Source organism: Labeo rohita, chromosome 21 (genome assembly GCF_022985175.1).
Source record: "Labeo rohita strain BAU-BD-2019 chromosome 21, IGBB_LRoh.1.0, whole genome shotgun sequence".
NCBI classification, from domain to species: domain Eukaryota; kingdom Metazoa; phylum Chordata; class Actinopteri; order Cypriniformes; family Cyprinidae; genus Labeo; species Labeo rohita.
This window is the reverse complement of record NC_066889.1, coordinates 19,010,382-19,025,412: the sequence shown is the minus strand read 5'-3', so window position 1 is coordinate 19,025,412 and position 15,031 is coordinate 19,010,382.

The window sequence follows — 15,031 nt, the reverse complement described above, 5'->3', positions numbered from 1 at the left end:
ATTATGTATACAAGTAAATAAATAGATAAATATTAAAAATGAATACATTTCTGGCTCTGACACTTTACTTTTCAGTCGTGTGTGTGTGTGTGTGTGTGTGTGTGTGTGTGTATATATATATATATATATATTGTTTATGTAGTTTAATTTATATAGTTTAATTTATATAGTTTATATATATATATATATTATATATTATTATTATTATTTATTAATTTAGATGGTTTAAATATGAAAAATTACACATTTATTATATATAAAATATGTATACAAATAAATCAATAGATAAATGTGAAATTTAATACATTTGTGGCTCTGCCATTTTATAATATATATTATTTGTTATAGTTTTATAAATGCAAATATGGAAAATTACACAAGCATATATATATATATATGTATAGGACGTTAAAATACAGAAAAATTCACATTGATTATATATAAAATATGTACAAATAAATACATTTTGACATTACTACTTTTTCAGTCATATCAATGTAGGGTATTATATATAGGGAATATACTAAAATATGCTATATATAGTATATTTATTTTATTTTGTAATTATATGGATTTTTTCTATATATAGTGCTATATTGGTGTTCCAAATGAACATATTTAGTAAAGTGTAGTGCAGTACTGCAGAAATCCCCTGCACAGGGACCCTGTGAATTGGAACCCAGCTAAGGTTTCTGCTGCCGTTGGCTCCGGACTGGGCCGGTCTGGGGTAAATGTGCTGCGTCCGCAGGCCCGCTAGCTGATATCCGATGTGAGATGGAGGTGTAATTGATAATGGTGCAGCCTCTTTTCTGCACTGCAGAACTGCTTTACTTCCTGTGTGTTCATCTGAGCGTGTGTTTGTGTGTGTGAGATTTTGTTTTGGTGGTGCTCTGTTACATTCAGCTACAGATAATGCTGCCCTCTGTTGGGCGGCAAAAACACAGGGGCACTATAGTGCTGACTTGCAGACTTGAAAATTTCTGCTGAGACAGCTGCATAAGAAGAGAGCATACTGGCTTCATCTCCAAAATTGTTTCTCAATACATAGCTGCATATTTCTCATAAGAGCCATAGCTATAGAGCTGTCCGTGGGCTATGAGATGATGAGAGGTGACCTTGGGAAAATGCGTGCTGTGTAAGAATGGACAGAGGGAGGAATAGTGCTTAGTGGAAAACATGTAAGAAACTGAGAAGAAATGGAAAGTAGAGGGCAAAAAGTAAGAAGGAATAAAAAAAGGTATTGACTAACTAATTATTAAGCGTTGTTGTTGTTTGTGTTGTTCTGTCTCCTTGCTTTGGTACTCAATATGGAGGTACAGCCTTTCTTTCTTCTTTTTTGAAGAAAAAAGATGGGCTGTTCAAGTGCTTTAAAAATAATAACAATATATATTGTTATTATTATTATATAAATCCCTATATAAATCCTTTTCATTTCTCTCATCTCTCATTCAATAACAATAATAATAATAGTAATAACAACAATAGCAACAATTTGGTAATCATTTTTTAGTAATAATAATAGTAGTAGAAGTAGTAGTAATAGTAAGAACAATAAATGACCTTATTTTTATTACTAAATGCGTAAAAAATATTTTTCTTAAAATATATTTATATTATTTAGATCTTCTCCAATGACATGCTAATTGTTGTTTATTTATGCAGTTCTCAATAATAAATAAAAAAATATTTTTTTTTCTGACGTAATAGTAACATCCAAAACATAATAATAATAATAATAATAATGTTATAATTGTAATCATTTAGTTTTTTAGTAATAATAATAATAAGAATAAAAATGACCTTCCTCCAATGAGAGTTCTCAATAATAAATCAAAGTTAAAAATATTTTTTGCCATCATAGTGTTTATCTGAGACATAATAATAATAATAATAATAATATGTTCTAATTGAAATAATTCATGTTTTGTAATAATAATAATAGTAGAAATAATAGTAACAAGAATAATAAATGACCATATTTTTATTTCTGATTGCGTTAAAATAATTTTTATGTAAATGTTTTTGTATTATTCAGTTATCCTCAATGCCATGCTAATTGTTGTTTATTATGCAGTTGTCAATAAATAAAAATGTAAAATATTTTCTGACATCAGTGATCATCTGGGACATTATTATTATTATTATTATTGTTGTTGTTGTTGTTGTTGTTGTTAATACATGTTATAATTGTAATAATTTAGGTTTTTAATAATAATAGTAATAATAATAATGATGATGATGATGATGATGATAATGGCAAGAATAACAATTTTTTTTTTTTTAAATAAATTTACTACAAATTAACAAATATTTATTTCTGATAGTGTAATTTTTTATGTAAATATATTTATATTTTTAGTGGTCATCTGAGACATTATTATTATTATTATTAATTACTGTAATAGTTTAGGTTTTAAATAATAATAATAATAATGGCAAGAATAACAAATTTACTAAAATGTAAATGTATTTTTTATGTAAATATATTTATATAATTGTTGTTTATTTATGCAGTTCTCAAAAATAAATAAATGTAGAAAGTGAAATATATATATAAAATAATAATAATAATAATAATAGCAAGAAGGAATAAAACAATTACCTGATTTTTATTTCTGGTTCGTAAAAAATATTTTTATTTAAATATATTTATATTATTTATCCTCAAATGCTGTCACGGTACGTGCTGGATAGATGAGTCGAGAGACGAGATACGATACAAATAACAATTTAATATAACTCTTAGTAGGAACAAGTAGGAACAGGCAGGAACAGAACGATAATCCACACACATCCAAATAACGTCAAGGACCGACAGCAAACTCAAATCACAAGCAGACTTATAAAGGGTGGTGATAAAGACACAGACAGGTGTAGTAAATAAACTAATCAGGACAAAATGAGGACTGGAAGAACCAAATATGGGCACAATGGGAAAAACAAACATAAACAGTCCAAATGGCACACAGAACTCTGACATTACTCCCCCCTCCCGGAAGGCGCGACCTCGCGGCGTGGAAAGGGAGTGAAAATAATAAAGTCATTGTGGGAGGAGGCTCTGGTGGCGGACGGTCTTCCGGGAGGAGGACAATAAACAAAGTCCAGGGTGGTGACGACGGAGGGAGGAGCCAGGGAGAACTCAGGAGGGACCCGGAGCAGGAGGAGCCATGCGAGACCCAGACCACAGCCATCATGACGACCCACGGTGGAGCCGACGGAGGGAGGAGCCATGGTGGAGAAAAGGCTGACGACTCCAGGGGGCGACCGACGGAGGCGGAGCCGCTGGCGGAGGAGCTGGCGGAGGAGCCCGAGGCGGAGACGGAGAGCCGAAGATCCAGGGCGACACCGAGGATCCGGAGGGCCAAGGCGGAGCCCTAGGCTCTGGCGACCGAGGCGTAGGCGGAGATCCGAAGGTCCGCGGCGGAGCCGGAGCGACAGAGGATGGAGGCTGTGCCAGAGGGAGGAAGGAGGTCCACAGAGCCGGTGGGACGGAGTGACGAGGCGCAGCCGTAGGGACAGAGTCCTGAGGTGATGAAGGGCCGACGACCGACCAGGGCGGAGCCGGAAAGACGAGGGAGCCCGGTGGAGCTGGTGGACCGATGGGCGACGATGGAGACGAGGGCGCTGAGAGCCGTGGTGAAGCCGCAGGGTCGGAGGGCTGAGGCGGAGTTCTGGACTCTGAGGCTGGAGGCGGAGATGAGGGATCCTCCAGCCCTGACGCCGATGGAAGCTGGCAGACCCGCGGCGCACCCACTGCACAGGTGGTGGGCTGAGGGTGAGCAGAGGGGCTGTCAGGGGACAGCGGTGAGCAGACAGATGTTGACATAGGCAGAAGAGGGAGGGTGGGTGGGGATTCCATACAGGCAGGCATAACGAGACAGGTAGATACTTCTGTAAAGAAGTCTATTAAATCCCCAGAGTTATTCTCTAGATCTTCCGTAGAAAAGTCAATCAAGTCCCCAGAGTTATCATCCAGCTCACCCCCAGCAGTGGTGCAGTGGGCAGGGCTCTCCATAGCCCTCACACGCTCCATCTTGCACTCCCCCCGTCATGGTAGATGTAGCCGGCTCTCGCACCTGATCGGATGTGTAGGGCTCTGGCTCTGTGGCGATCTTTAGCTCTGTCGCTCGTGGCTCTGGCTCGTCATCCGCGGTGGGCTCGGGCTCAAACTCCGCGTGTCGGGGTGCTGGTTGGCTGGGCTCTGGGTCTTGAGTGGGGCTGGTGTCATCCTCCGCGGTCAACGAAGATCTACAGGACACCAGCACCCACTCCATGTAGTCGGCGAAGCTCTCTCGTGGACCCTCCCCGGACAGCTGCGCTTTCGTGGCGATGTTCAGTCCTGCACGGTAAAATGTGCAAAGGCTGCTGTCCGGGAAGTGTGTGAGTGGTACGAGGTGGACAAAGTCTCTAGTGTGGTCCACGAGAGAGCGATTCCCCTGCTCCAGGAGGAGGAGGAGGACGGCAGGGTTATCCATAACGAAAAACAAACAAAAAAAAAAAAACAAACACTGAGAAAAAAAACGGAAAAAATAAAGTAGGGAAACGCCGGGGATAAACTGTCGGTCGGTCCTTCTGTCACGGTACGTGCTGGATAGATGAGTCGAGAGACGAGATACGATACAAATAACAATTTAATATAACTCTTAGTAGGAACAAGTAGGAACAGGCAGGAACAGAACGATAATCCACACACATCCAAATAACGTCAAGGACCGACAGCAAACTCAAATCACAAGCAGACTTATAAAGGGTGGTGATAAAGACACAGACAGGTGTAGTAAATAAACTAATCAGGACAAAATGAGGACTGGAAGAACCAAATATGGGCACAATGGGAAAAACAAACATAAACAGTCCAAATGGCACACAGAACTCTGACAAATGCCATGCTAATTGTTGTTTATTTATACAGTTCTCAATAATAAATAAAATTAAAAATATTTTCTGACATCACAGTGTTCATCCAAGACATAATAATAATAATAATAATATGTTAAAATTTTACTAATTTAGATTTTTCATTCCAAATTGTACTATCATCATGTCAAAAATGTGTTATGAATGCGAAACTCCACAGGTTTGATGGTCATGTAATCCAACAGAATGAACAAAAGAACATCCTAAATTTCAGTGGAAGAACATCTGACATATAGCATACGTAATATTTAAGATTTCTTATCACTTTTACATAGTAAAGTTCAGTTGTTAAAAATGGTAAAGCTTTCCATTTATTTCCAGGTTTGAATTACATACTGAATCCCAGATTTTCAGTGAGCTCTGAGACTTTTTGACCGCACAGTCAGACTGCATTGACTAGCCCTTATATTACATCACCAAAGAAATGCGTTCGAGTTCTGAAACATAACAGCATAAATAGAGGCTTCATTCTAAGGCGGAGCTTTTTCAGATGTGAGAACTTTTTCGCTTTCATCCCACATAGTTTGCCTGCTGTTTAATTCACCCTGCATTGCTTTGAGATCAAAGACATGGCAGTATCATAGGCCATAGAGCACTTCTCGCTCTCTCTGGGGAGATGTGAGCTTTGTGCTCCTCCTCTGAATGCTGTGCTAGTGAAGAACTATGCGTGCCTCTGTTAGTCATGGTGCATTTGGCTGAACCTCATGAGATCGGCCCAGTCCTTGATGAAAAGCCCTTTGCGAATGTCCCCGAGCAGCTCCTGCGGTATGATGAATGCAGGCATCTAGTCTGGTCTCTGCAGATTCCTCTCATTAAATATTTAAAAGTCTAAACGCAGCTATTAGTAATCGAGATACACAAAGCTTCCTGTTTCCCTTACCAAACCCCTGTGCTGGTAAAATCCCAGCAGGGTTGCAGAAACTTTCAGAATTTCATGCCACATAGAAGCACTACTGCATAGTTTGAGCACGTAATTAAAATAAAAATCGCATTTCGTTTGGGAGTTTGGTTTGAATCGTATTTAATGATGTTCATTGTTCGTTAAGGCGTTTCCCTGTTATTTCACTCCGCCATTATTCTTTGATGATGCAATATCTTCATGCTGACCAGTAAGACAATATAATCTTTCTTTTTATTTCGAAATTTTTTTCAGATATTTTGGATGAAAACCGGGAGGCTTGTGACTGTCCCATTGACTGCCAAGTAAATACCACTGTGAAGACCCAGAAAAGTATGAGAGGCATCATCAACATAGGGATAAGTGATTAATGACAAAATTTTCATTTTGGGGTGGAGTAACCCTTTAAGGTGCAGTTTATGTAAATTCATATTTTTATGTTTTTTGTTATTGCACTGACCATGTATGTATTTATATTTTCTGCAAAACATAATAATAATAATAATAATAAGAAGAAGAATAACAACAACAAAATCAATGTTATAACTGTAATAATTTAGGCTTTCAATAATAATAGCAACAACAACAATAGCAAGAATAACAAATGACCTTATTTTCTTTCTGATTTTGTAAATATATATATATAATTTAGTTATCCTCCAGTGCCATGCTAATTGTTGTTTATTTGTGCAGTTCTCAATAGTAATAAAAAAATTGTGTTAAAAATACTGACACAATAGTGTTCATCTGAGACATAATAATAATAATAATAATAATACAACCATGTTTTTCACTGACTGTGTATGTATTCATATGTTCTACAAAACAAAACAAAACAAAACAAAACAAAACATAATAATATTAACAATAACAATAATAATATTAATAACAACAACAACATTATAATTATAATAATTTAGGTTTTCAATAATAATAATAATAATAACAACAATAATAATAATAATAATAATAGCAAGAAATAGTAAAGAGTAAAAATTGTATTTAAATATATTATATTATTTATATTATTTAGTTTTCTTTCAATGCCATGATAATTGTTGTTTATTTGTGCAGTTGTTTATTTGTGCTCAATAATAAATAAAAATAAAACACTACAAATATTTTCTGATATCATAGTGTTAATCTAAAACATAATAATAATAATAATAATAAAAGCCTTATTTTTTTATTTCTGATTGAGTATAAAATTTATTTACATTTTTTTATATTATTAGTTAATGTATTATTTTCCAATGTTGTGCTAGTTGTCATTTATTCATGCAGTTTTCAATAAATGAATCAATCAATCAATCAATCAATCAATCAATAATTTTCAATAAATAATAAAAAAAATCTGTCATCATAGTGTTCACCTGAGACATTAATAATAATAATAATAATAATAATAATAGTAACACGAACATGTTTTTTACTGACATTGTATATATTTATGTTCTACAAAACAAAACAAAAATCAATATAATCTTAATTTCTAGGTAAAATTATCAATAATAATAATAATAATAATAGTTTAGCCTTTTTTAAGTATAAAAAACTTTAAGCATAAATTTAAGTTTTTAAGTATATATTATTATAATTTAAGTATATATTACTAGTTAATGTATTATCCTCCAATGCCATGCTAGTTGCTTATTCATGCAATTTTTAATAAATAAATAATATTTAATATTAATATTAATATTTTTTTCAATAAATAAACAATAGTTTTTGTCATCAGTGTTCATTTGAGACAGTTCTGCATTGTAAGGGATGTTTCATCAAAGCTTTATATTATAAACTTTTTCATATAATTTTGTGATTTATTCTTCAATTATTGTTTGTTATTTGCAATAATAAATATATTTCTTTCTGATTAATCATATTGTTCAACTGAGACAGTTCCCCAGTCTAAGCTATTTACTGATGAATAATAAACATTAATTCAATTTTTCAATATTTTTTGTCATAAATTATTCCTCCATGCCATTATTCATAATACGATAATTTTGCTGTTGCTTTACTTTTTAATATTTATTACATGCATCTGTCCTGTATTGTATGTAAATGGTTAATTGATACCACAAAGGTGAAAGAGGTCACTGAAAATCATCAATAAGCAATTAAATGCTCATTAACTGTTGACTTAAAGATGTCAGTTGCAGTCTTTTCACAGCAGTACTGAAGTGTTAATACAACCTCTTCTTAGCTCTCTCATTCTCTCTCTCTCTCTCTCATACACACCCTCACTCCCTCCAGCATATAATCCTTCCCGTTTTATCTCCTCTTTTACATTCAGTCGTTCCACTGGGCCTCATTTGTTCACCGTCTTGCATTACTCCCTCTCCTCAAATTCATAGCCAACGCCCAGCTTCTGCAGTACTGCAGTCTCTCCTTTTCCAAAAGTCTCACCCCTCCTCTTGATCACTCTCTAGTTATCTGCAGTGAAGAGGAGGGAGAGGAAGAGAGATGCCGTGAGGAAGAGCACACCTCACGACTCCCGCTGCTGCTGCAACACACCCAAGGATCACACCGACAGGCAGTTCATCACAATTCATTCCACCGACAGTCACTCAGGCTCTTAAAGTCTTGTACATTTACACGGGAATGCAATTCATAACTCACGCTCGCTCTCTCTCTCCCTCTTGCTTGCATGATCGTCCTCCCTCAGGCCTGTCATTAATCAGAGCTCTCTAACCCACTGCCCTCTCACAGGAGAAACAGCATGAAGACCTTGCTTCTTCAAGCTAGGATGGGATAAGAAAAAACTCTTGGGATCTGTGAGCTGGCCCACTGCAACAGTTTTGCCTGATTTAATCCTTACGAACTTGCATAAAACATTAAACAAGGCTAAATTGCCTTTTGCTGTAAAGAAAATATCTTTTCAAGAATTCTACCCTGTAAGGTTCAAGGAGAATGCATCGATTTCTGTGATTTATTAAAGCATAAACTTACATGAAACATTAAACGAGGCTGAATTGCATCTTGCTGCACATTATTTATAATATATAATTTATTTATATAATATAAAACATATAATCTTCATATAAATATTGTATTAATTATATTATATTATATTAACATATAGAACCAATTATTTTTAGTATCAATTATACATTATTATAGTATTTATTCATCATTTGAATTTGCCTTCATTTTTATATTTTCAGTTTTCATTTTAGTCTTAGTTTTGGTAATTTTGTATTATTATTATTATTTTTTTTTTTAATTAATTAATTAATTAATTTATTTATTTATTTTTAATATTTACCCCATTGGGTAAGAATGCTTTGGTTTCTTTTATTTATTGAAGCATAGACTTACGTAAAACATTAAACAAGTCTGAAATGCATCTTGCTGCAAGTTACTTAGAATATATGATTTATTTATATAATATAAAATATATAATCTTCATATTATTAATATATCTATTTTATTTTACAAAATATTTACATTTTTTTTAGATATAGAACAAATTATTTTAATATTAGCGATACACGATTATAGTACTTATTTATCATTTGAATTTGTTTTTATTTTTAGTTTTGGTGTTTATTTATTTTTTTATTTTTTTATTATACTTTTTAATATGTACCCCATATGGTTCAAACAGAATGCCTTGATTTCTTTGATTTATTGAAGCTTAAACTTACATAAAATGAGCAGCAAATTATCTATAATATGTTTTACATAATATAAAAAAAATATAATCTTCATATCATTAATATATATTGTATTATTAAATTATATTATATTACAAAACATTTATATTTTTCACATATAGAACCAATTATTTTAGTATCAGTGATACACTATTATAGTATTAATTCAAAATTTTAAATTGTATCTTGCTGTGAATTATTTATTATATATTATTTATTTATATAATATAAAACATATAATCATAATATAATTAATATATATTATATTATATTATATTACATGATATTATTACAAAACATTTACATTTTTCACATATAAAACCAATTATTTTAGTATCAATGATACAGTATTATAGTATTTATTCATAATTTGAATTCTCTTTTATATTTTCAATTTTCATGTTAATTTTAGTTTTGGTAATTTTCTATTATTATTATTTTAAATAATTTTAGCTTTATTTGGCTTTAGTAATTTTAGTAAAACGTTTTAGCAATTAAACTTATTTTATATATTAAATATAAATAATAGTTTTAGTGAACAATAACAGTACTCTCTTTTTTACACACACACATCCAAATTGTGATTTTACTCTGGAAATAAAAGAAAATATTTAACTATATAGTAACCAAATCCTGCTGGGCGATTGTACTTAAAGTGTAAAGTAATATTAAATATGTGTTCTGAGTTTGTCACACCACAGAAAAATGTGTTATTAACCACCCAGCCAAATTTAAATGATAAAAAATGCCAAGTAGATAAAATAAGTTATCAAAATCTTGGAAAAATAAACATTTCTCCGCTCTCACGCTGGGGGCGTGTCCACTCGCTGCACGAAACCACGCCCGCTCGTGGGAAGCTCCGCCTCTCTCAACTGTCAAATACTTACAACCTGAATGGATGACCGAGCTGTTTAGTAAATCATATGCACTTAAGCAACAAAGGCATAGGTAGCTAGCAAACTAACGCTAATGACAGTAACGTGCGACTCTAGTTATTATAGTGTTATAGGGGCAGGGCCATGCTCACCAGTGTGTCACCGAGACGTAATTTCAGCTCCGCCCAAAAATAAAAAATAAAAATCCTGAACACAAAAATCGTGAAAAGCTGTTTTAACGGTCTCCACAATTCAGTACTACATAGTTCACAGTCTTGGTAACGTGTTTTCAGCAATACATTTATAATTTGTTTAGAAACATCTCTCTGAATTGCCTTTAAACAGACTTCATTAACTTGATATGACAACGTCTGACTTGTAGTTTAGACAGGTGGCCTAGAAGTTCTAGAAAACGCCATATGATCAGTCCAACCTGGGATGCACTGAACTGAGGGCCTCTTTCCGACTGGGCCTAAATTCAATCAGCAAAATAAAGAGCCATCAGTGGAATGGAAAACCGCTCAAGATGTTTCTGGAGATGTGATTAGAATAGATCGTGCAATTCTTAGAAACTCCTATCTGACAAAGACAAACGTATTCGACTACAGAAGGTTTCTCTGGAAATATATTGAGGTTTTCTATTTAAAAACAGGAAGACTTTAGAAAAATGCTTGAGTGAGTAGGACAAGGTACCGTGAGGATATGACCGAGCAGAAACGAATGCAGTGTCAACAGCATTCAAATGTCCAATATGTAGCAAAATACTATATAATAGAGGAAAATAAGATATTTGATGAGTTCAGCACACGTAAGCCTTATTAACAGAGGTCTACAGGTTTAACGGATCAATACATTGTTGTCGCACTGAACAAGCTCATGCAAGGCTAACAAATCTGCTGTAATGTAATGCTGGGTACACGTCGACCAGTCGCGGCACTAACATCATCCTGAAGTTGTTCTCAAGGGGCGTCGTAATTTAACCTGCATGTGAGCTTCAGCAGATTTCCGAGCAGGATACAAGAGAACCGGTTCGATACTGCGGAGCGGGAGGCTCCAAAACCCACTAGATGCGTTACCTCTGTGCAGGTAAGAGTCAGCAAAAACACAAGCATCTTAATGGGAACAACATGAAACTCTACAACGTGTACCTGGCTGTGACTGTAACAGACAGCTCATGTCCACTGTCTCTCACTCCAAGAGCAAAAGCACTGCATTAAGGAGAAACAAAGGAAGTAAAGATGAATGTCTGACTGATGCAGCAGCAGTATTCGTTTCAGCAGCTTTTTACACACTGAGGGAAAAGTGAGCTGGCATTATTCCTCCTGACAAGAAATGTGGCTGCAATATTGAGTTTTTGACTCGGGCTACAAGTCTCATAAAGGTTTTCTGAATTCTTGCCCAGGGTTTTGTGCCAAATGTACGCTTTGACTGATGCAATGGGGTTACTGCTGCAGAGTCTCATTTTCCAAGCTATTACTTATGACAGTGGGCAGTTTCATCATGCTATAAATGACAATTGTATCTCTTTTACACACACTTAAGTCCTTATTTGTACAGTTACAGACAGCAACTGACTTATATGTAACTCATTTAGAATTATAGTAGATGGCTGAATTATCAGTATAATACATGTTCATTACGATGTTCTAATCACATGCTCTTAATAATTGGATTTAAAATGTTAACCATCATAACTAATTACTGAAGTTATGTTTCTTAATTCTTCCCCAGAAGAATGCATTGATTTCTGTGATTTATTGAAGCATAAACTTACATGAAACATTAAACGAGGCTGAACTGCATCTTGCCGCACATTATTTGTAATGTATAATTTATTTATATAATTTAAAACATATAATCTTCATATAAATATTATATTATATTATATTATAAACATACAGAACCCATTATTTTTAGTATCAGTTGTAGACTATTATAGTATTTATTCATCATTTGAATTTGCCTTCATTTTTATATTTTCATTTTATATTTTTGTATTATTATTATTATCATCATTTATTTATTTATTTACTTTTTAATATTTGCTCCATTGGGTAAGAATGCTTTGGTTTCTTTGATTTATTGAAGCATAAACTTACGTAAAACGTTAAACAAGTCTGAAATGCATCTTGCTGCAAATTATTTAGAATATACGATTTATTTATATAATATAAAATATATAATCTTCATATTATTAATATATCTATTTTATTTTATTTTACAAAACATTTAAATTGAATAAAGAACCAATTATTTAATATCAGTGATACACTATTATAGTATTTATTCATCATTTGAATTTGTTTTTATTTTTAGTTTTGGTAATTTTGTATTGTTATTGTTATTATTATTTTATTGTATTTACTTTGTACTATTTATCCCATATGGTTAAAAAAGAATGCCTTGATTTCTTAGAGATTGAATTGCATCTTGCTGCAAATTATTTATAATATGTGTTTTTTTTATATAATATAAAAAATATAATCTTCATATAATTAATATATATTGTATTATTACAAAACGTTTACATTTTTCACATATAGAACCAATTATTTTAATATCAGTGATACACTATTATAGTATTCATTTATAATTTAAATTTACTTAAATTTTTATATTTTCAGTTTTCATTTTAATTTTACTTTTGGAAATGTTTTATTATTTTATTTTATTTTATTTACTTTTTAATAAATAAAATAAACTCAAGTGTCAAACTTAAGCCCTCAGTAACTGATACATTGAACCAAAGTTTTGCAGGCCATTCAGGTTCCAGTATTCACAGTTTTGTCCTGTGCTGCCCTCTAGCGCTGACAGCATTATTATTATTTTCTTAATTTAATGAAAAATGTGTTAAGTAAATAATAGTTTGATTTAAATAATCATTTTTATTTATTATATATTAAATGTAACCCGTACACCTTTATGTACTATTTTACTGTTCTTTAATAAATCGTTTTTTAGCTGTTTTATATAGACAATTCATCTATATTTTTTTATGATATAGGCCTAAACCATAATATTCCATAATATTCATATATATATATATATATATATATATATATATATATATATTTTTTTTTTTTTGAAAATGTTATTTGTCAAGATTTCAGCTAGTCCAAAGCTAGTCATAAACTGAATCATCAGAAGAAAGGAAGTTGTAATTTGGATACAGTCATGAGAGAGCAGCTCTCTGACACTCTCTGAAGTTTTATGATTTTAAAACTTACTTAAAAAGTCTATAAATATAAGGCCTACAGATGACTTTATAAAAAAGTCTTTAGAATAAAGAAATGACATTGTGGACATTGTGATATCATGGGGTTTCAGTCCTGCTATGAATTATGAATTATCCAGCTATGATCATCCTGGTGCAAAGATCCTCATGCTAAAATTTAAAAGGCAGCTATATATTTTAATGTATAAAGACCTGATTTCTAAGTTGAAAAATTAATATTATACATTTGCATAAAATAATCATAATAATCAATATGACTATACTGCCGTTCAAAAGTTTGTGATGAGTAAGATTTTAATGTTTTTTTGTTTTTTTGTTTTTTTAATCTCTTATTCTCATCAGGACTGAATTTACTTGATCAAAAATAATGAAAAAACAGTAATATTATGAAAAATAATTACAGTTTAAAATAATGGTTTTCCATTTTAATGTATGGTAAAATATAATTTATTTCTGTGATGCAAAGCTGAATTTTCAGCATCATTACTCCAGTCTTCAGTGTCACATGATCCTTCAGAAATCATTCTAATATGCTGATTTTTTATTATTTGGAACCTGTGATTCTTTTTTCAGGATTCTTTGATTAATAAAAGTTTAAAAGAACAGCATTTATTTAAATATTTTCTTACAAGATAAGTCTTTGCCATCACCTTTTAGCACATCCTTGGTGAATAAAAGTATTAATTTCTATCAAAAAAGAAAGAATAAAAATGTAATGACCGCAAACTTTTACATGGTGGTTTATATTGTTACAAAAGATTTACATTTTAAATAAATGCTGTTCTTTAAAACGTTTTATTTATTAAAGAATCCTGAAAAAAACTATCACAGGTTCCAACAATATCTTAAGCAGCACAACTGCTCCAATATTGATCATAAATCAGCATATTAGAATGATTTATGAAGCATCATGTGACACTAAAGACTGAATTTCATCACAGGAATAAATTCTATTTTGAAGTTTATTAAACTAGAAAACCACTAATTGCAACAATATTTCACAATATTGCAGTTGTTTCTAGATTTTTGATCAAATAAATGCAGCCTTGATTAGCATAAGAAACATTTTAAAGAAAAAAAAAAAACATTAAAAATCTAACTGGTCCCAAAGTGTAGTAATGTAGGCTGGCTGATATTTAGGCCTATTATTTAAATCATTTTTTAAACTCTTTTATTTATAAATTATATTTTATACATTTATACATTTTTAAGTTATGTTATTCAAATGTATTTGTTTATTTATTTTAATCTTATTTTTATTATATTTATATTTACACTGCTTTCTCTAAACGCTTCTACGTACACCCTAGCACGCCTTTAAATGTTGTCGTTTATTGTATCACAATCATCTCTGTTTTCGATGAACTGATCAGTGATCCTCTTGGCGGCGCTACCAATTTATCAAAGCGCACGTGTCTACAGCTCACGTTCCCACGAAGAAGCAAGA